Genomic DNA, 23,701 nt, shown 5'->3' with positions numbered 1-23,701 from the left:
ATTACTAAACAGGAGCAAAAAGCAAGGAATAAAAATAAAATTGGGTTGCCCCCCAACAAGCGCTATCGTTTAACGCCCCTAGCTAGGCATAAAAAGCAAGGATAGATCTAGGTATTGCCATCTTTGGTAGGCAATCCATAAGTGGCTCTCATAATAGATTCATAAGGTAATTTAATTTTATTTCTAGGAAAGTGTTCCATGCCTTTCATTAACGTAAATTAGAATCTAATATTTCCTTCCTTCATATCAATAATTGCACCAATCGTTCTAAGGAAAGGTCTACCAAGAATAGTAGGACATGAAGGATTGCAATCTATATCAAGAACGATAAAATCTACGGGCACATAATTCCTATTTGCAACAATAAGAACATCATTAATTCTTCCCATAGGTTTCTTAATAGTGGAATCCGCAAGGTGCAAGTTTAGAGAGCAATCATCAAAATCATGGAAACCTAGCAAATCACACAAAGCATAGCATTCATGATCTTTAATTTAAATTTTAATAGTAGGTTCCCACTCATCATAAAGTTTTCTAGGGATAGAAACTTCCAACTCAAATTTTTCTTCATAAGATTGCATCAAAGCATCAACGATATGTTTGGTAAAATTTTTATTTTGACTATAAGCATGAGGAGAATTTAGCACAGATTACAACAAGGAAATACAATCTATCAAAGATCAATTATCATAATTAAATTCCTTGAAATCCAAAATAGTAGGTTCATTAACATCTACAGTTTTGATCTCTTCAATCCCACTTTTATCAAATTTAGCATCAAGATCTAAAAACTCCAAATTTTTGGAACGCCTTCTAGGTAAAGGTGGATCATATTCAGTCCCATCATTATCAAGATTCATATTGCAAAACAAAGCTTTAATAGGGGACACATCAATAACTTTTAGATCTTCATCTTTATTATCATGGAAACTAGAAGAACACGCTCTTATAAAGTAATCTTTCTTAGCACGCATCCTAGCGGTTCTTTCTTTTCACTCATCAATGGAAATTCTCATGGCTTTGAGAGACTCATTGATATCATGCTTAGGAGGAATAGATCTAAGTTTCAAAGAATCAACATCAAGAGAAATTCTATCAACGTTCCTAGCCAACTCATCAACCTTAGGCATTTTTTCTTTAATCAAAGCATTGAAATTCTTTTGCTAAGTAATAAATTCTTTAATATTAGATTCAAAATCAGAGGGCATCTTATTAAAATTTCCATAAGCATTGTTGTAGGAATTACCATAATGATTAGAGGAATTACTAGGATAAGGCCTAGGATTAAAGTTTCCTCTATACGCGTTGTTACCAAAATTGTTCCTACCAACAAAATTCACATCCATAGATTCATTATTATTCTCAATCACAGTAGACAAAGGCATATCATTAGGATCAGAAGAAACACTTTTATTAGCAAATAATTTCATAAGTTCATCCATCTTTCCACTCAAAACATTAATTTCTTCTATCGCATGCACTTTCTTATTAGTAGATCTTTTAGCGTGCCATTGAGAATAATTAACCATAATATTATCTAGGAGTTTAGTAGCTTCTCCTAAAGTTATTTCCATAAAAGTGCCTCCCGTGGCCAAATCTAAAAGATTTCTAGAAGCAAAATTCAATCCGGCATAAAATTTTTGTATAATCATCCACAAATTCAAACCATGAGTAGGGCAATTACGTATCATTAATTTCATCCTCTCCCAAGCTTGTGCAACATGTTCATGATCAAGTTGCTTAAAATTCATAATATCGTTTCAAAGAGAGATGATCTTAGCGGGAGGAAAATACTTAGAGATAAAACCATCTTTGCACTTATTCCAAGAATCAATACTATTTTTAGGCAAAGGCGAAAACCAAGCTTTAGCACGATCTCTAAGCGAAAAAGGAAATAGCTTCAATTTAACAATATCATTATCCACATCTTTCTTCTTTTGCATATCACACAAATCAACGGAGCTATTTAGATGAGTAGCGGCATATTCACTACGAAGGCCGGAAAACGGATCTTTCATGACAAGATTCAGCAAGGCAACATTAATTTCACAAGATTCAGCATCGGTAAGAGGAGCAATCAGAGTGCTAATAAAATCATTGTTGTTGGTATTGGTAAAGTCACACAATTTAGTGTTTTCTTGAGCCGTCATGACAAGCAAGCAATCCAACACACAAGAAAACAAGAAACGGGCAAAAAGAGGCAAATAGAGAAAGAGAGGGAGGATAGGGAGAGAGATGGCGAATAAAATGGCAAGGGTCAAGTGGGGGAGAGGAAAACGAGAGGCAAATGGCAAATAATGTAATGCAGGAGATAAGGGTTTGTGATGGGTACTTGGTATGTTGACTTTTGCGTAGGCCTCCCCGGCAACGGCGCCAGAAATCCTTCTTGCTACCTCTTGAGCATTGCGTTGGTTTTCCCTTGAAGAGGAAAGGGTGATGCAGCAAAGTAGCGTAAGTATTTCCCTCAGTATTTGAGAACCAAGGTATCAATCTAGTAGGAGGCTACGCGCGAGTCCCTCGCACCTGCACAAAACAAATAAATCCTCGCAACCAACGCGATAAGGGGTTGTCAATCCCTACACGGTCACTTACGAGAGTGAGATCTGATAGATATGATAAGATAATTTTTTGGTATTTTTATGATAAAGATGCAAAGTAAAATAAAAGGAAATGAAAATAACTAAGTATTGGAACATTTAATATGATGAAGATAGACCCGGGGGCCATAGGTTTCACTAGTGGCTTCTCTCAAGAGCATAGGTATTTTATGGTGGGTGAACAAATTACTGTTGAGAAATTGACAGAATTGAGCATAGTTATGAGAATATCTAGGTATGATCATGTATATAGGCATCACGTCCAAAACAAGTAGACCGACTCCTGCCTGCATCTACTACTATTACTCCACACATCGACCACTATCCATCATGCATCTAGAGTATTAAGTTCAAGAGAACAGAGTAACGCTTTAAGCAAGATGACATGATGTAGAGGGATAAATTCATGCAATATGATAAAAAAACATCTTGTTATCCTCGATGGCAACAATACAATATGTGCCTTGCTGCCCCTACTGTCACTGGGAAAGGACACCGCAAGATTGAACCCAAAGCTAAGCACTTCTCCCATTGCAAGAAAGATCAATCTAGTAGGCCAAACCAAACTGATAATTCGAAGATACTTGCAAAGATAACCAATCATACATAAAAGAATTCAGAGAAGATTCAAATATTGTTCATAGATAAACTTGATCATGAACCCATAATTCATCGGTCTCAACAAACACACCGCAAAAGAAGATTACATCGAATAGATCTCCACAAGAGAGGGGGAGAACTTTGTATTGAGATCCAAAAGGAGAGAAGAAGCCATCTAGCTAATAACTATGGACCTGTAGGTTTGAGGTAAACTACTCACACTTCATCGGAGAGGCTATGGTGTTGATGTAGAAGCCCTCTGTGGTCGATGCCCCCTCTGACGGAGCTCCGGAACAGGCCCCAAGATCTCGTGGATACAGAAAGTTACCGCGGTGGAATTAGGGTTTTGGCTCCGTATCTGGTCGTTTGTGGGTAGTAGGTATATATAGGAGGAAGAAGTACGTCGGTGGAGCAACAGGGGGCCCACGAGGGTGGAGGGCGCACCTGGGGGGTAGGCGTGCCCCCCTACCTCGTGGCCTCCCTGTTGGTTGCTTGACGTAGGGTCCAAGTCTCCTAGATCTTGTTCATTCCAAAAATCACGTTCCACTTGACCCTTCACGGCCTCGGCGGCAGCCGCGTAGTGTTCGTCAGCTACAGGTTCCAGCAGCTCGTCAAGACGAGCGCTGGGGTCGCAAAGGTGCAGGTGGCTGAAGACCCGTGTCAGCGCGGCTGAGGAAAGGACGCAAGACTCTGCCTCCGCCATGGGACCGATGCCCTCCATGACTTCCTCGAGCGCCTTCACCAGGAAGGGAAGCAACTGAGCAGGGCCATCCTCATCGGTGGCCAGCGGCTTCTCCAAGACCTTCTCGTACAGTGTCTTCAGCGCCACCGGGACCTCTCCTCGAAGGTCGATAAGGCCACGCGGTCTTCGGCAAGGACCCTCGCCTTGGCGTCAAGGTCGGCCTCCTTCGCCCTCATCTTCCGCTCCAACTCCTCCAGCCGGTTGCGCTCCGCTGCCTGCGCCTTCGCTAGCTCCCCCAGCTCGGCGTCGCGGCCCTTGATGGCATCCTCCCGGGACTTCATCTCCTCCTCCTTCCCCTGGCGGCCATGTGCTTCTTCCGCGTGTCGGTCGCAGGCCCTTCAGCTCGTCCTCTAGCTCTCGGCAGCGGCCGCGAGCGGCCTCGGCATCCTTCAATGTCGTCTTGCGATCGGCCGCAGCTTTCGCAGCGGTCTTGTCGTGGGTTTGTCACGGCAGATGTCCTCATGAAAGGACTTAGTCGTGGAGCCATCGCAACGGGTTAGCTTAAAGGGGTTAAACCAGACAAGGGGACACGGGTCTTTGTACATTGATTTATAGCTGAAATACTATTCCAAGTAGCCTCCAAGAACCGTTTTATGATTGTTAATCATAAACCGGGTCTTTGTAACACTTCAAGCATCCCATCATTGATCCTTGCGTAGGCGTATCATAGATAAGACTCATGTTTGAAAAAATTAGATAACATTCTGCAGCATAGCCCCCAAAGGCCGGTTTAACTTGGCAAGTTAATCCAGTTTTTAATCCACACCGCCGATTTAGAACAAACGTACATTAGCCCCCAAGTGTCAAGGATAATGCTTGCATTGTTCTGGAGACTTGCACAGAGGGTAGTATTTGAGAGCAAATAGGCATTAGCCCCCAAGTATGAAGTGGATAACTTGTTATATGCTTTATACTTAGTGCATAAATATGTTGTTTTGTTGAATATACCTTCAATGTTGCAGGCTGAACTGAGAAGCAAAGATGCCCAAAACTCTGACTTGCAAGAAAATGTGAAGTCTCAACAAGCCGAAGCTGCAAAAGCCAAAGAGGAGCTGACGCAGGCCCTGGCCGGAATGGAAAAGCTGAAAGAATCCTTCAACCAAGATCGTGCTGAATGGGAAACCGAAAAAGTCGGTTTAACCAAAAGAGCTGTCGATGCCGAGGAAGCCCTGAAACCGGTGGTTGAAGAACTAGCCGATTTGAAGCGCCAAATCAACGCTATGACCTCTGCTATCTTTGGTAAGTGTCTGCTTATGTATATTGCACCAGTCAATGAATCTTAAAACTGACCAAAATGTTGATACAATCTTTGGCAGGAACTCGGATCACTCATCTTGGTGCAGATATGCGGATGAAGCTCAAAGCGGCATATACATTGGTTGAGAAGTTATACTCTGGGTCTCAGCGAGCCATTAGTACGGCGGCTTATAACAAATCGGCGCCAACGTTGATTAAGGAGACCCTTGAGAAGCTGGGCATGTTACCGGCGCGTATTGTCGAGTTGAAGAGAGCCGCTGCGAGAGCAAGAGCATTAACCGCCCTTATTCGAGCCAAGGCCTGGATTCCAGACCTTGAAGCGGAGGATATCATTAAAGGATATCCAGGCGTTAAAGAAGACGGTTCAAACTTTGACAATGATGATCTTCGGCGGCTGACCAAACAGATGCGGCCAGCGGCCAGTAAATTGGCTGAGGACAGCGATTTGTCCCATTTCCAACCGTTTTATGATGCATAAGGGAAAAGACAGCCGGCCGATATCCATGAAGTCGAAGAACTTGTGCCTCCGATTCGTAAGCACACTTATGCCCCTGATATTAACCCTTCTGATCTTATCCATGAGGAAGCAGTGTTCCAAGCTTTAACCGGAATCGATTGGTCAATGGCTGATTTCCAGCGTCCGTGGAGGGATGAAGAAGTGCCTACACCAACTGATCCGCAATCGTCAAACCGTCGTGATGAAGAGTCTTGATCTGGTCGCCGGTTTATATGGCTACTGTGAAAAACAATGGCACTGTTTGAGCCGCTTTGAATCTTCATGTAATAGGATAGCGGAAACTTTGTTTATCTGCCATGCCATCGAGCATGTTTCATAACGCTTTGTGACAATCTGTGCCGCCCTTTAGGATATATTTTATGCATAGCCTATGATGACTTGCCTTCCTGGGTCCAAAAAACTTAAAAGTGTCTAGCGGTTTACCGCTAAACATGTCATAATATCCAAGAAGTATATAGTACTTTAGCTGAATAATCAAGTGTTTGTACAAAAAAATAATGTACAGAACATACCTCATTGATTGACCAAACGTGTATACAGCAAAGGTGTTTAACACCAACCCGATACGTTTGATAATTTCATCTTCATAAAGTTGGTCTATCTATTAAACCGGAGTGGTATAACTACCGGATTTTCTTTATAACACTGGCGATTTAGTCAAACCAGACCGGGTCAATGACCACCGGTTTATAATTGATCATGTGCCAACAACTGGTGGTTGGAAAGCAAGCCGGGTCAAGGACGCCGGTTTATCAAAAAAATACTTATGATTGTCAACAAACAAAATTCAAATAGGAAAATATGCGAGGCTTTTTACGAGTTGCCAGGCTCCAAATCGAGGCTTTTCATGGGCTGCCAGGCCTCTAAGTTAAACTATTTAACAAAGCCTTTTAAGATGGGCCTCCAATTAACCAATCATCGTTTTAACTGTGACAAGTTCAGGGTCTGTAAAAGATTGACTTGTCAAACGTTCGATGGGTCATACCAGGATTACCTGGATATGAGTGGCTTACTTGATGAAGGCAGGTTAACCCGGGGTTTTAGGTGAATACACCAGGCTTCCAAGCCGTGGCTTGATAGCCAATTACGAGGGTCCTTTCAAACTCTTTGTTGTTTTGCAAAAAAGAGCCCCCAAGTAACTTTGTGAGCGATGCTCAACGTGTGCCTTTTGAGTTTGTACTGTGTACAATACTCTCTTTGGCTCCACAAATTTTTCCTTGTGTGGCTGAAATGCCTATCAAGAGGTGTAGCTGTGGTTCAAACATGACCAAGCCCCCTAGTGATTTTATTTATCTTTATGTAGTTGCTAAAGCCGGTTTAACAAAGACTCCGCTTTGACCGTTAACTTGTAAAAGCACACATATGATATAAGAGAGAACAGATACCCCGCTTATAACGGAGGCTCCGGTTTATTATATGGTATATACACTGTCATAAATATGTACAGGTGAAGAGCCTATGGCCTCAAGTATAGTAAGGCCGAAGGAGAGCTATGTTCCATGGCCGCTTTGTCTCCTCCTCCGATTGACGTGAGTCTTCATGCTCTCGAACATCAATGAGGTAGTAGGATCCGTTGTGCAGATTTTTGCTGACCACAAAGGGTCCTTCCCAAGGGGGGGATAACTTGTGCATATCAGTCTGATCCTGGATGAGCCGGAGCACCAAATCACCTTCTTGAAAGGTTCTAGTTTTAACCCGGCGGCTGTGATAACGTCAAAGATCTTGTTGATAAATTGCTGAACGTGCTGCTGCAAGATCCCGCTCTTCATCCAACAGGTCCAGAGAATCCTGACGTGCCTTCTCATTATCAGCTTCAACATAAGCTGCCACATGAGGCGAATCGTGACGGATATCACTAGGAAGAACCGCCTCCGCTCCATAAACCATGAAGAAAGGCGTGTAACCCGTAGACCTATTGGGTGTGGTGTTGATGCTCCATAACACAGAAGGTAGCTCCTCGACCCAACAACCCGGCGTCCGCTTTAAGGGAACCATAAGCCTTGGTTTGATACCCCGTAGAATTTCTTGATTTGCCCTTTCCGCTTGACCATTAGATTGGGGGTGAGCCACTGATGCTAGATCAAGCCGGATGTGCTCACGTTGACAGAATTCTTCCATCTCTCCTTTTGATAAGTTAGTACCATTATCTGTTATAATGCTATGTGGAAAGCCATACCGGAATATCACCTTTTTGATGAATTGAACCACCGTGGCTGCATCACACTTGCTGACTGGCTCTGCCTCTACCCATTTAGTGAATTTATCAACTGCTACTAATAGGTGGGTCTTCTTATCCTTGGAGCGCTTGAAGGGTCCAACCATATCCAGCCCCCAAGTTGCAAACGGCCATGTAATTGGAATCATCCGCAACTCTTGAGCCGGAACGTGCGCACGGCGGGCAAACTTTTGACATCCATCACATCTTTTGACTAAATCCTCCGCATCAGCATGCGCCGTCAACCAGTAAAAACCGTGGCGAAAAGCTTTGGCAACCAACAACTTTGAACCGGCGTGGTGACCGCAATCCCCTTCATGAATTTCTCGCAAAATCTCACAACCTTCTTGAGGAGAAACGCATCACTGAATTGCTCCTGAAACACTGTAATGATGTAACTCCCCGTTGAGTATGGTCATGGACTTGGAACACCGGATTATCTGTTGAGCCAACATTTCCTCAGCTGGTAACTCGCCCCGGTTCATGTAATCCAGATATGGGATCGTCCAATCCGGTATGGCATGCAGAGCTGCCACCAACTGAGCCTCCGGATCAGGAATAGCCAAATCTTCTTCGGTTGGTATTTTGACTGACGGATTGTGCAATACATCAAGAAAGACATTGGGCGGAACCGGTTTACGTTGGGAACCAAGACGACTTAAAGCATCCGCCGCTTCATTCTTCCGCCGGTCTATATGGTCCACCTGATAACCTTTAAAGTGACCAGCCACTGCGTCCACCTCTCGCCGATATGCAGCCATGAGTGGGTCCTTAGAATCCCAAGTGCCAGACACTTGCTGAGCCACTAGATCTGAATCGCCGAAGCACTTAACCCGGCTCAAATTCATCTCTTTAGCCATCCGAAGACCGTGGAGTAAAGCCTCATATTCAGCTGCATTGTTAGTACAAGGGAACATTAAACGGAGGACATAACAAAACTTGTCACCTCGTGGGGAAGTTAATACGACTCCAGCCCCCGAACCCTCTAAATGTCTGGACCCATCAAAATGAATAGTCCAATATGTATTATCTGGTTTCTCCTCAGGTGCCTGTAACTCCGTCCAATCGTTGATGAAATCCACGAGTGCCTGGGACTTGATCGCCATGCGGGGTATATATTTGAGCCCGTGAGGTCCAAGCTCAATGGCCCGCTTGGCAATCCGGCCAGTTGCCTCTCTGTTTTGAATGATGTCGCCCAGAGGAGCTAAACTGGCCACTGTGATAGGATGGCCCTGAAAATAGTGTTTGAGCTTCCGGCTTTCCATAAACACCCCATACATCAGTTTCTGCCAATGTGGATACCTCTGCTTTGACTCAATGAGCACCTCACTGATATAATAAACCAGCCGTTGAACCGGATACTCTTTGCCAGGCTCCTTGCGCTCTACCACAATGGCTACGCTGACAGCCCGGGCATTAGCAGCCACATATAATAATAATGGCTCTTTATCGATCGGTGCTGCCAGCACGGGCGGTTCCACTAGCTGCCTCTTCAGATCTTCAAACGCCTTATCAGCTGCCTCACTCCAGACAAAGTTATTTGTTTTCTTGAGCATCTGATATAAGGGGATGGCCTTCTCTCCAAGGCGGCTGATAAACCGGCTCAAGGCTGTAATCCGGCCGGCCAGATGTTGAACATCGTTAATACACACCGGTTTAGCCAAGGATGTAATTGCTGCAATCTTTTCCGGATTAGCCTCAATGCCTTTGTTTGAAACCAGAAAGCCTAAGAGCTTGCCTGCCAGGACACCGAAAACACACTTCTCCGGATTGAGCATCATCTTGTAAACCCGGAGATTGTCAAAGGTTTCCCGTAGATCATCTATCAATGTCCCCTCCTTTCTGGATTTGACCACAATATCATCCACATACGCATGAACATTGCGCCCAATTTGCTTATGAAGGCAATTCTGAACACATCGCTGGTAAGTTGCCTGGGCACTCTTGAGTCCAAAGGGCATGGAAACATAGCAGAAGGCTCCAAAGGGAGTTATAAAGGCTGTCTTCTCCTGGTCCTTAACTGCCATTTTGATCTGATGATAACCAGAGTAAGCATCCAAAAAACACAAATGGTCACAACCCACCGTAGCATCAATTATCTGATCAATGCGAGGGAGAGCAAAGGGGTCTGCAGGGCAAGCCTTGTTTAAATCTATGTAGTCCACACACATGCGCCAAGTGCCGTTTTTCTTAAGAACCAGCACTGGATTGGCTAACCACTCTGGATGAAAAACTTCGACAATAAATCCAGCAGCCAATAGACGGGCTACCTCTTCACCTATAGCCTTGCATCTTTCCTCGTTGAAACGGCAGAGGAACTGTCGGACTGGTTTGAACTTAGGATCAATGTTGAGTGTGTGCTCAGCGAGTTCTCTCGGTACACCTGGCATGTCAGAAGGTTTCCATGCAAAGATGTCCCGATTCTCATAGATGAACTCGATGAGCGAGCTTTCCTATTTGGGATCCAGGTTAGCGCTGATGCTGAACTGTTTGGATGAATCGCCAGGGACAAAGTCAACCATCTTAGTGTCTGTAGCTGATTTGAACTTCAATGTTGGATCATGTTCCATAGTTGGCTTTTTTAAGGAGGTCATGTCTGCTGGATCAACTTGCTCCTTATAGAATTTTAACTCCTCCGTGGCACAAACCGACTCAGCATAAGCCACATCGCCTTCTTCACACTCCAAAGCAATCTTTCTACTTCCATGTAATGTGATAGTCCCCTTATGACCTGGCATTTTAAGCTGTAGGTAAACATAACATGGCCTTGCCATAAACTTGTTGGAAATATGCCCTAGAGGCAATAATAAATTGATTATTATTATATTTCCTTGTTCATGATAATCGTTTATTATCCATGCTAGAATTGTATTGATAGGAAACTCAGATACATGTGTGGATACATAGACAACACCATGTCCTAGTAAGCCTCTAGTTGACTAGCTCGTTGATCAATAGATGGTTACGGTTTCCTGACCATGGACATTGGATGTCATTGATAACGGGATCACATCATTAGGAGAATGATGTGATGGACAAGACCCAATCCTAAGCATAGCACTAGATCATGTAGTTCGTATGCTAAAGCTTTTCTAATGTCAAGTATCATTTCCTTAGACCATGAGATTGTGCAACTCCCGGATACCGTAGGAGTGCTTTGGGTGTGCCAAACATCACAACGTAACTGGGTGACTATAAAGGTACACTACGGGTATCTCCAAAAGTGTCTGTTGGGTTGGCACGAATCGAGACCGGATTCTGATAAATGGCTCGAGGCCATATAATCCGAGAGAGGATCCATATATGAAAACAAAGTGTAGACTTTGGAAGAACTACTTGATGGTCGTAAGGCTGTTAGGTACATATGGATTTTAAAAGGAAGATGGACAATGATGGTAAGTATCACCATTAAGAAAGCTCGACTTGTCATTAAGATGTTTTCCGACAAGTTCAAGGAGTTGACTACGATGAGACTTTCTCACTCGTAGCGATGCTAAGAGTCTGTTGGAATTATATTAGCGATTACTGCATTATTTATGAAATCTTGCAGATAGGATGTCAAAACATTGTTTCCTCGACGATTTTCTTGAGGAAAGGTTGTATGTGATACAACCGGAAGGTTTTGTCAATCCTGAAAGATGCTAATAAGTATGCAAAGCTCCAGCAATCCTTCTGAGGACTGGAGTAAGCATCTCGGAGTTGGAATGTATGCTTTGATGAGATGATCAAAGATTTTTTGGTGTATACAAAGTTTATGAGAAACTTGTATTTCCAAAGAAGTGAGTGGGAGCACTATAGAATTTCTGATAAATATATGTTGTTGACATATTGTTGATCAGAAATGGCGTAGAATTTCTGGAAAGCATATAGGGTTATTTGGAAAGTGTTTTTCAATGGAAAGCCTGGATTAAGCTACTTGAACATTGAGCATCAAGATCTATAAGGATAGATCAAAATGCTTAATAGTACTTTCAAATGAGCACATACCTTGACATGATCTTGAAGGTGTTCAAGATGGATCAGTCAAATAAGGAGTTCTTGCCTGAGTTGTAAGGTATGAAGTTAAGACTTAAAGCTCGACCACGGCAGAAGAAAGAGAAAGGACGAAGGTCGTCCCCTATGCTTTTATCATAGGCTCTCTACAGTATGCTATGCTGTGTACCGCACCTGAAGTGTGCCTTGCCATGAGTTAGTCAAGGGGTACAAGAGTGATCTAAGAATGGATCACAAGACAGCGGTCAAAGTTATCCTTAGTAACTAGTGGACTAAGGAATTTTCTCGATTATGGAGGTGATAAAGAGTTCGACGTAAAGAGTTACGTCGATGCAAGCTTAACACCTATCCGGATAGCTCTGAGTAGAGATGCCGGATACGTATAATGGAGCAACAATTTAGAATAGCTCCAAGTAGAACAGTTATTTGGAATAGCTCCAAATAGAACGTGGTAGCTACATCTAGGAGATGACATAGAGATTTGTAAAGCACACACGGATCTGAAAGGTTCAGACCCGTTGACTAAAACCTCTCTCACAAGCAACATGATCAAACCCAGAACTCATTGAGTGTTAATCACATAGTGATGTGAACTAGATTATTGACTCTAGTAAACTCTTTGGATGTTGGTCACGTGGCGATGTGACCTGTGAGTGTTAATCACATGGCGATGTGAACTAGATTATTGACTCTAGTGCAAGTGGGAGACTGTTGGAAATATGCCCTAGAGGCAATAATAAATTGATTATTATTATATTTCCTTGTTCATGATAATCGTTTATTATCCATGCTAGAATTGTATTGATAGGAAACTCAGATACATGTGTGGATACATAGACAACACCATGTCCCTAGTAAGCCTCTAGTTGACTAGCTCGTTGATCAATAGATGGTTATGGTTTCCTGACCATGGACATTGGATGTCATTGATAACGGGATCACATCATTAGGAGAATGATGTGATGGACAAGACACAATCCTAAGCATAGCACTAGATCGTGTAGTTCGTATGCTAAAGCTTTTCTAGTGTCAAGTATCATTTCCTTAGACCATGAGATTGTGCAACTCCCAGATACCGTAGGAGTTCTTTGGGTGTGCCAAACGTCACAACGTAACTGGGTGACTATAAAGGTACACTACGGGTATCTCCGAAAGTGTCTGTTGGGTTGGCACGAATCGAGACTGGGATTTGTCACTCCGTGTGACGGAGAGGTATCTCTGGGCCCACTCGGTAGGACATCATCATAATGTGCACAATGTGACCAAGGAGTTGATCACGGGATGATGTGTTACGGAACGAGTAAAGAGACTTGCCGGTAACGAGATTAAACAAGGTATCGGGATACCGACGATCGAATCTCGGGCAAGTATCGTACCGATAGACAAAGGGAATTGTATACGGGATTGATTAAGTCCTTGACATCGTGGTTCATCCGATGAGATCATCGTGGAATATGTGGGAGCCAACATGGGTATCCAGATCCCGCTGTTGGTTATTGACCGGAGAACGTCTCGGTCATGTCTGCATGTCTCCCAAACCCGTAGGGTCTACACACTTAAGGTTCGATGACGCTAGGGTTATAAAGGAAGTTTGTATGTGGTTACCGAATGTTGTTCGGAGTCCCGGATGAGATCCCGGACGTCACGAGGAGCTCCGGAATGGTCCGGAGGTAAAGATTTATATATGGGAAGTCCTGTTTTGGTCACCGGAAAGGTTTCGGGTTTTATCGGTAACGTACCGGGACCACCGGGAGGGTCCCGGGGGTCCACCAAGTGGGGCCACCAACCCCGGAGGTTTGCATGGGCCAAGAGTGGTGAGGGACCAGCCCCTGAGTGGGCTGGTGCGCCTCCCACATGGCCCAAGGCGCAGCAAAGGAGGAGAAGGGGAAACCCTAGGCTCAGATGGGCCTAAGGCCCACCCTAGGGGGCGCCCCCCCTCTCCCCCTCTTGGCCGCCTCCCCTTTCCCATCTAGGGCTGCCGCCCCCCCTAGGGGTGGGAACCCTAGAGGGGGCGCACCCTCCTCCCTCTCCCCTATATATAGTGAGGCCTAGGGGCTGCCCATTGAACGCGATTAGATCTCTCTCGTTGGTGCAGCCCTCCCTCTCTTTCTTCTCATATCCCGTGGTGCTTGGCGAAGCCCTGCAGGATTGCCACACTCCTCCACCACCACCACGCCGTTGTGCTGCTGCTGGATGGAGTCTTCCTCAACCTCTCCCTCTCTCCTTGCTGGATCAAGGCATGGGAGACGTCACCGGGCTGTACGTGTGTTGAACGCGGAGGTGCCGTCCGTTCGGCACTAGGATCTCCGGTGATTTGGATCACGACGAGTACGACTCCATCAACCCCGTTCTCTTGAACGCTTCCGCTTAGCAATCTACAAGGGTATGTAGATGCACTCTCCTTCCCCTCGTTGTTGGTCTCTCCATAGATAGATCTTGGTGACACGTAGGAAAATTTTGAATTTATGTTACGTTACCCAACAGTGGCATCATGAGCTAGGTCTATGCGTAGTTTCTATGCACGAATAGAACACAAAGTAGTTGTGGGCGTTGATTTTGTTCAATATGCTTACCGTTACTAGTCCAATCTTGATTCGGTGGCATTGTGGGATGAAGCGGCCCGGACCGACCTTACACGTACTCTTACGTGAGACTGGTTCCACCGACTGACATGCACTAGTTGCATAAGGTGGCTAGCGGGTGTCTGTCTCTCCCACTTTAGTCGGATCGGATTCGATGAAAAGGGTCCTTATGAAGGGTAAATAGCAATTGGCATATCACGTTGTGGTCTTTTCGTAGGTAAGAAATGTTCTTGCTAGAAACCCATAGCAGCCATGTAAAACATGCAAACAACAATTAGAGGACGTCTAACTTGTTTTTGCAGGGTATGCTATGTGATGTGATATGGCCAAAAGGATGTGATGAATGATATATGTGATGTATGAGATTGATCATGTTCTTGTAATAGGAATCACGACTTGCATGTCGATGAATATGACAACCGGCAGGAGCCATAGGAGTTGTCTTAATTTATTTATGACCTGCGTGTCAACATAAACATCATGTAATTACTTTACTTTATTGCTAACCGTTAGCTATAGTAGTAGAAGTAATAGTTGACGAGACAACTTCATGAAGACACGATGATAGAGATCATGATGATGGAGATCATGGTGTCATGCCGGTGACAAGATGATCATGGAGCCCCAAGATGGAGATCAAAGGAGCTATATGATATTGGCCATATCATGTCACTATTATTTGATTGCATGTGATGTTTATCATGTTTATGCATCTTGTTTACTTAGAACGACGGTAGTAAATAAGATGATCCCTCATAATAATTTCAAGAAAGTGTTCCCCCTAACTGTGCACCGTTGCGACAGTTCGTTGTTTCGAAGCACCACGTGATGATCGGGTGTTAGATTCTTACGTTCACATACAACGGGTGTAAGACAGATTTACACACGCGAAACACTTAGGTTGACTTGACGAGCCTAGCATGTGTACAGACATGGCCTCGGAACACAGAAGACCGAAAGGTCGAGCATGAGTCGTATAGAAGATACGATCAACATGAAGATGTTCACCGATGTTGACTAGTCCGTCTCACGTGATGATCGGACACGGCCTAGTTGATTCGGATCATGTAATCACTTAGATGACTAGAGGGATGTCTATCTGAGTGGGAGTTCATAAGATGAACTTAATTATCCTGAACATAGTCAAAAGGTCTTCGCAAATTATGTCGTAGCTCGTGCTTCAGTTCTACTGTTTAGATATGTTCCTAGAGAAAATTTAGTTGAAAGTTGATAGTAGCAATTACGCGGACTAGGTCCGTAAACTAAGGATTGTCCTCATTGCTTCATAGAAGGCTTATGTCCTTAATGCACCGCTCAGTGTGCTGAACCTCGAACGTTGTCTGTGGATGTTGCGAACATCTGACATACACATTTTGATAACTACGTGATAGTTCAGTTAAACGGTTTAGAGTTGAGGCACCGAAGACGTTTTGTAACGTCACGGAACATATGAGATGTTTTGAGGGCTGAAATTGGGATTTCAGGCTCGTGCCCACGTCAAGAGGTATAAGACCTTCGACGATTTTCTTAGCCTACAAACTAAGGAGAAAAGCTCAATTGTTGTGCTTGTGCTCAGATTGTCTGAGTACAACAATCGCTTGAATCGAGTGGGAGTTGATCTTCCAGATGAAATAGTGATGGTTCTCCGAAGTCATTACCACCAAGCTGCTAGAGCTTCGTGATGAACTATGATATATCAGGGACATATATGATGATCCTTGAGATATTCGCGATGTTTGACACCGCGAAAGTAGAAATCAAGAAGGAGCATCAATTGTTGATGGTTGGTGAAACCACTAGTTTCAAGAAGGGCAAGGGAACAAAGGGATACTTCATGAAACGGCAATTCAGCTGCTACTCTAGTGAAGAAACCCAAGGTTGAACCCAAACCCGAGACTGAGTGCTTCTGTAATAAGGGGAACAGCCACTGGAGCAGAATTACCCTAGATACTTGGTAGATGAGAAGGCTGGCAAGGTCGATAGAAGTATATTGGATATACATTGTGTTAATGTGTACTTTACTAGTACTCCTAGTAGCACCAGGGTATTAGATACCGGTTCAGTTGCTAAGTGTTAGTAACTCGAAATAAAAGCTACGGAATAAACGGAGACTAGCTAAAGGTGAGATGACGATATGTGTTGGAAGTATTTCCAAGGTTGATCAAATATCGTACGCTCCCTCTACCATCGAGATTGGTATTAAAACCTAAATAATTGTTATTTGGTGTTTGCGTTGAGCATAGACATGACTGGATTATGTCTATCGCAATACGATTATTCATTTAAGGAGAATAATGGTTACTCTGTTTATTTGAATAATACCTTCAATGGTCTTGCACCTAAAATGAATGGTTCATTGAATCTCGATCGTAGTGATACACATGTTCATGCCAAAAGATAGTAATGATAGTACCACCTACTTGTGGCACTGCCACGTAAGTCATATCAGTATAAAACGCATGAAGAAGCTCCATGTTGATGGATCTTTGGGCTCACTCGTTTTTGAAAGGTTTGAGACATGCGAACCATGTCTATTGGTGTATATGCATGAAGAAACTCCATGCAAATGGACCGTTTGGACTCACTTGATTTTGAATCACTTGAGACATGCAAATCATACCACATGGGCAAGATGACTGAAAGCCTCGTTTTCAGTAAAATGGAACTAGAAAGCAACTTGTTGGAAGTAATACATTTTGATGTGTGCAGTCCAATGAGTGCTGAGGCGTGTAGTGGATATCGTTATGTTCTTACTTCACTGATGATTTGAGTAGATGTTGAGTATATTTACTTGATAAATCACGAGTCTGAATTATTGAAAGGTTCAAGTAATTTCAGGGTGAAGTTGAAAGATCGTCGTGACAAGAGGATAAAATATCTATGATATGATCATAGAGATGAATATCTGAATTACGAGTTTGGCACAGAATTAAGACATTGTGGAAATTGTTTCACAACTAATACAGCCTGGAACACCATAGTGTGATGGTGTGTCCGAACATCATAACTGCACCCTATTGGATATGATGCATACCATGATGTCTCTTATCGAATTACCACGATAGTTTATGGGTTAGGCATTAGAGACAACCACATTCACTTTAAATAGGGCACCACATAATTCCGATGAGATGACACCGTATGAACTATGGTTTAGAGAAACCTAAGCTATCATTTCGTAGAAGTTTGGGGCTGCGACGCTTATGTGAAAAAGTTTCAGGCTGATAAGCTCGAACCCAAAGCGGATAAATGCATCTTCATAGGACACCCAAAACAGTTGGGTATACCTCCTGTCTCAGATCCGAAAGCAATAAGGGATTGTTTCTAGAGTCGGGTCCTTTCTCGAGGAAAAGTTTCTCTCGAAAGAATTGAGTGGGAGGATGGTGGAGACTTGATGAGGTTATTGAACCGTCTCTTCAACTAGTGTGTGGCAGGGCACAGGAGTTGTTCCTGTGGCACCTACACCAATTGAAGTGGAAGCTTATGATAGTGATCATGAAACTTCAGATCAAGTCACTACCAAACCTCATGGGATGACAAGGATGCGTACTACTTCAGAGTGGTACGTAATCCTGTCTTGGAAGTCATGTTGCTAGACAACAATGAACCTACGAGCTATGGAGAAGCGATGGTGGGCCCGGATTCTGATAAATGGCTCGAGGCCATATAATCCGAGAGAGGATCCATATATGAAAACAAAGTGTAGACTTTGGAAGAACTACTTGATGGTCGTAAGGCTGTTAGGTACATATGGATTTTAAAAGGAAGACGGACAATGATGGTAAGTATCACCATTAAGAAAGCTCGACTTGTCATTAAGATGTTTTCCGACAAGTTCAAGGAGTTGACTACGATGAGACTTTCTCACTCGTAGCGATGCTAAGAGTCTGTTGGAATTATATTAGCGATTACTGCATTATTTATGAAATCTTGCAGATAGGATGTCAAAACATTGTTTCCTTCGACGATTTTCTTGAGGAAAGGTTGTATGTGATACAACCGGAAGGTTTTGTCAATCCTGAAAGATGCTAATAAGTATGCAAAGCTCCAGCAATCCTTCTGAGGACTGGAGTAAGCATCTCGGAGTTGGAATGTATGCTTTGATGAGATGATCAAAGATTTTGGGTGTATACAAAGTTTATGAGAAACTTGTATTTCCAAAGAAGTGAGTGGGAGCACTATAGAATTTCTGATGTATATGTTGTTGACATATTGTTGATCAGAAATGACGTAGAATTTCTGGAAAGCATATAGGGTTATTTGGAAAGTGTTTTTCAATGGAAAGCCTGGATTAAGCTACTTGAACATTGAGCATCAAGATCTATAAGGATAGATCAAAACGCTTAATGGTACTTTCAAATGAGCACATACCTTGACATGATCTTGAAGGTGTTCAAGATGGATCAGTCAAAGAAGGAGTTCTTGCCTGAGTTGTAAGGTATGAAGTTAAGACTTAAAGCTCGACCACGGCAGAATAGAGAGAAAGGACGAAGGTCGTCCCCTATGCTTAAGACATAGGCTCTACAGTATGCTATGCTGTGTACCGCACCTGAAATGTGCCTTGCCATGAGTCAGTCAAGGGGTACAAGAGTGATCTAAGAATGGATCACAGGACAGCGGTCAAAGTTATCCTTAGTAACTAGTGGACTAAGGAATTTTCTCGATTATGGAGGTGGTAAAAGAGTTCGTCGTAAAGGGTTACGCCGATGCAAACTTTGACACTAATCCAGATATTCTGAGTAGTAAACTGGATTCGTATAGTAGAACAGTTATTTGGAATAGCTCCAAATAGAACGTTGTAGCTGCATCTAGGAGATGACATAGAGATTGAAAGCACACACGGATCTGAAAGATTCAGACCCGTTGACTATAAACTCTCTCACAAGCAAACATGATCAAACCCAGAAATCATCGAGTGTAATCACATGGAATGTGAACTAGATTATTGACTCTAGTAAACTCTTTGGGTGTTAGTCACATGGGATGTGACCTGTGAGTGTTAATCACATGGCGATGTGAACTAGATTATTGACTCTAGTGCAAGTGGGAGACTGTTGGAAATATGCCCTAGAGGCAATAATAAATAAGTTATTATTATATTTCCTTGTTCATGATAATCGTTTATTATCCATGCTAGAATTGTATTGATAGGAAACTCAGATACATGTGTGGATACATAGACAACACCATGTCCCTAGTAAGCCTCTAGTTGACTAGCTCGTTGATCAATAGATGGTTACGGTTTCCTGACCATGGACATTGGATGTCGTTGATAACGGGATCACATCATTAGGAGAATGATGTGATGGACAAGACCCAATCCTAAGCATAGCACAGATCGTGTAGTTCGTGCTAAAGCTTTTCTAATGTCAAGTATCATTTCCTTAGACCATGAGATTGTGCAACTCCCGGATACCGTAGGAGTGCTTTGGGTGTGCCAAACGTCACAACGTAACTGGGTGACTATAAAGGTGCACTACGGGTATCTCCGAAAGTGTCTGTTGGGTTGGCACGAATCGAGACTGGGATTTGTCACTCCGTGTGACGGAGAGGTATCTCTGGGCCCACTCGGTAGGACATCATCATAATGTGCACAATGTGACCAAGGAGTTGATCACGGGATGATGTGTTACGGAACGAGTAAAGAGACTTGCCAGTAACGAGATTGAACAAGGTATCGGGATACCGACGATCGAATCTCGGGCAAGTATCGTACCGATAGACAAAGGGAATTGTATACGGGATTGATTAAGTCCTTGACATCGTGGTTCATCCGATGAGATCATCGTGGAATATGTGGGAGCCAACATGGGTATCCAGATCCCGCTGTTGGTTATTGACCGGAGAACGTCTCGGTCATGTCTGCATGTCTCCCGAACCCGTAGGGTCTACACACTTAAGGTTCGATGACGCTAGGGTTATAAAGGAAGTTTGTATGTGGTTACCGAATGTTGTTCGGAGTCCCGGATGAGATCCCGGATGTCACGAGGAGCTCCGGAATGGTCCGGAGGTAAAGATTTATATATGGGAAGTCCTATTTTGGTCACCGGAAAGGTTTCGGGTTTTATCGGTAACATACCGGGACCACCGGGAGGGTCCCGGGGGTCCACCAAGTGGGGCCACCAACCCCGGAGGTTTGCATGGGCCAAGAGTGGTGAGGGACCAGCCCCTGAGTGGGCTGGTGCACCTCCCACAAGGCCCAAGGCGCAGCAAAGGAGGAGAAGGGGAAACCCTAGGCTCAGATGGGCCTAAGGCCCACCCTAGGGGGCGCCCCCCCTCTCCCCCTCTTGGCCGCCTCCCCTTTCCCATCTAGGGCTGCCCCCCCCTAGGGGTGGGAACCCTAGAGGGGGCGCACCCTCCTCCCTCTCCCCTATATATAGTGAGGCCTAGGGCCTGCCCATTGAACGCGGTTAGATCTCTCTCGTTGGTGCAGCCCTCCCTCTCTTTCTCCTCATATCCCGTGGTGCTTGGCGAAGCCCTGCAGGATTGCCACACTCCTCCACCACCACCACGCCGTTGTGCTGCTGCTGGATGGAGTCTTCCTCAACCTCTCCCTCTCTCCTTGCTGGATCAAGGCATGGGAGACGTCACCGGGCTGTACGTGTGTTGAACGCGGAGGTGCCGTCCGTTCGGCACTAGGATCTCCGGTGATTTGGATCACGACGAGTACGACTCCATCAACCCCGTTCTCTTGAACGCTTCCTCTTAGCGATCTACAAGGGTATGTAGATGCACTCTCCTTCCCCTCGTTGCTGGCTCTCCATAGATAGATCTTGGTGACACGTAGGAAAATTTTGAATTTATGCTACGTTACCCAACAAAACTTAGCATAAACCGGCCGCCCAAACAAGGCGTGGTACGGACTTTTGATCTTCACCACCTCAAATGTCAATGTTTCTGACCTTGAATCGTAGTCATCTCCAAAAGCTACCTCCAAAGCTATCTTACCAACAGGATATGCAGACTTACCAGGCACCACACCATGAAATACCGTATTCGATGGTTTAAGATCCTTATCTGTCAACCCCATACGGCGGAATGTATCATAATACAAAATATTGATACTACTTCCCCCATCCATGAGCACTTTAGTGAACTTGTATCCCCCAACTTGAGGGGCTACCACCAAGGCCAAATGACCTGGATTATCAACCCGGGGCGGGTGATTCTCTCTACTCCACAAAATAGGTTGCTCCGACCAACATAAATACTGAGGTACTACCGGCTCAACAGAGTTGACTGCCCTTTTGTGAAGCTTCTGATCACGTTTGCACAAACTAGTAGTGAAGACATGATATTGCCCGTTGTTCAGCTATTTGGGATTGCTCTGATAACCCGACTACTGCTGCTGCTGCTGACTCCCTTGATGGTTGTAACCTCCCTGGTTGCCTTGGTGTCCTTGATTGACGTGTCCGGTTTGATTGCCTGGAAACCCTGAACCGGAACCACCACCTCCGTAACCCATCCCGTGGAAACCTCCTCCTGAACTGCCGGGCGGGCCGCTGTCATATTGGAACATATTGGAATTCTTGAAATCCCGCATGATATAACAATCTTTCCAGAGATGTGATGCCGGTTTCTCCTTCGATCCATGCTTTGGACAGGGCTGATTTAACAAACGCTCCAAATTGTTGCCTGGACCTCCACCCCCCTGGGGCTGCTTGCCTTTACGGTGCTGGCCATTCTCCTGCGCATTGGTATTTGCGACAAAGTCCAAACTACTGTTGGCCTTGCGCTTACCAGTGTTTCCATGGCCCGCCGGATTATGTTGTTGGCCTTTAGCATTGTCGTTCTTCTTACCCTTCTCCGGTTTGTCCTCCTCTGAATACGAATCCTTGGTATTATCTGAATCGGCATATTTAACCAAAGCGGCCATGAGTGTTGACATGTCGTTGCAGTGACGTTTGAGCCTTCCCAACTTCTGTTTCAACGGTTTGAAACGGCAATTGCCCTCTAACGTTAACACTGCGGTGTCTGCATTGATACGATCTGATGAATGCAAAATCGCCGAGACCCATTTGACCCAATGGGTCGTGGACTCCCCTTCCTCTTGGACACAAGCGGCCAGATCTACAATTGACATTGGCTACTTACACGTATCCTTGAAGTTCTGGATAAACTGGTGCTTCAGTTCGGCCCATGATCCAACAGAGTTGGTCGGCAAGCTCTTCAACCAAGTGCGACATGTTCCTTCCAACATCATGGTGAAATATTTAGCACACACCGCCTCATCGACATCTAACATCTCCATTGCCATCACATAGCTCTCCACCCACGCCTCTGGGTGCAAATCGGCGGTGGAATTTGGTACCTTACGAGGTCCCTTGAAATCCTTGGGTAGTCGCACATTACGCAAAGCGGGAGTTAAACACGGTACCCCTAAGGAACTGAACATCGCCCCTGGCTCCACGGAGGCGGTGGGGTGAACCGGAGTATGCTGTCGTGCTCCGTGTCGAGCTGTCAACTCGGCCTCTCGACGTGCGCGGCCATGGTCCATAACATCTCGCGCATTAGCACCTCCCCCAGATGGGTTGTTCCCTCATGGCGAATTTCGGCGATGTGCACTACTGGACACGGCCGGTGTTGGGTAACGTAGCAGAAATTCAAAATTTTCTACGCATCACCAAGATCAATCTATGGAGAGACTAGCAACGACGGGAAGGAGAGTGCATCTACATACCCTTGTAGATCGCTAAGCGGAAGCATTCAAGAGAACGGGGTTGATGGAGTCGTACTCGTCGTGATTCAAATCACCGATGATCCTAGCGCCGAACGGACGGCACCTCCGCGTTCAACACACGTACGGAAGGGAGACGTCTCCCATGCCTTGATCCAGCAAGGAGGAGGGAGAGGTTGATGGAGATCCAGCAGCACGACGGCGTGGTGGAAGTAGCGGGATTCCAACAGGGCTTCGTTAAGCGCTGCGGGAGGAGGTAGATGTGTCACGGGAGGGAGAGGGAGGTGCCAGGCCTTAGATTAGTTTGCTCCTCCTTTTCCCCACTATATATAGGGCCAAGGGAGAGGGGGAGGCGCAGCCCTTGCCCCTTCCTCCAAGGAAGGGTGCGGCCAAGGGTGGGGAGGAGTCCATCCTCCCCAAGGCACCTCGGAGGTGCCTTCCCCTTTTAGGACTCTCCTCTTTTCCCATCTCTTGGCGCATGGGCCTCTTGGGGCTGGTGCCCTTGGCCCATATAGGCCAAG

Source organism: Triticum urartu, chromosome 5 (assembly GCF_003073215.2).
Source record: "Triticum urartu cultivar G1812 chromosome 5, Tu2.1, whole genome shotgun sequence".
Taxonomy (NCBI): domain Eukaryota; kingdom Viridiplantae; phylum Streptophyta; class Magnoliopsida; order Poales; family Poaceae; genus Triticum; species Triticum urartu.
Note: the sequence above shows the minus strand (reverse complement) of the source record.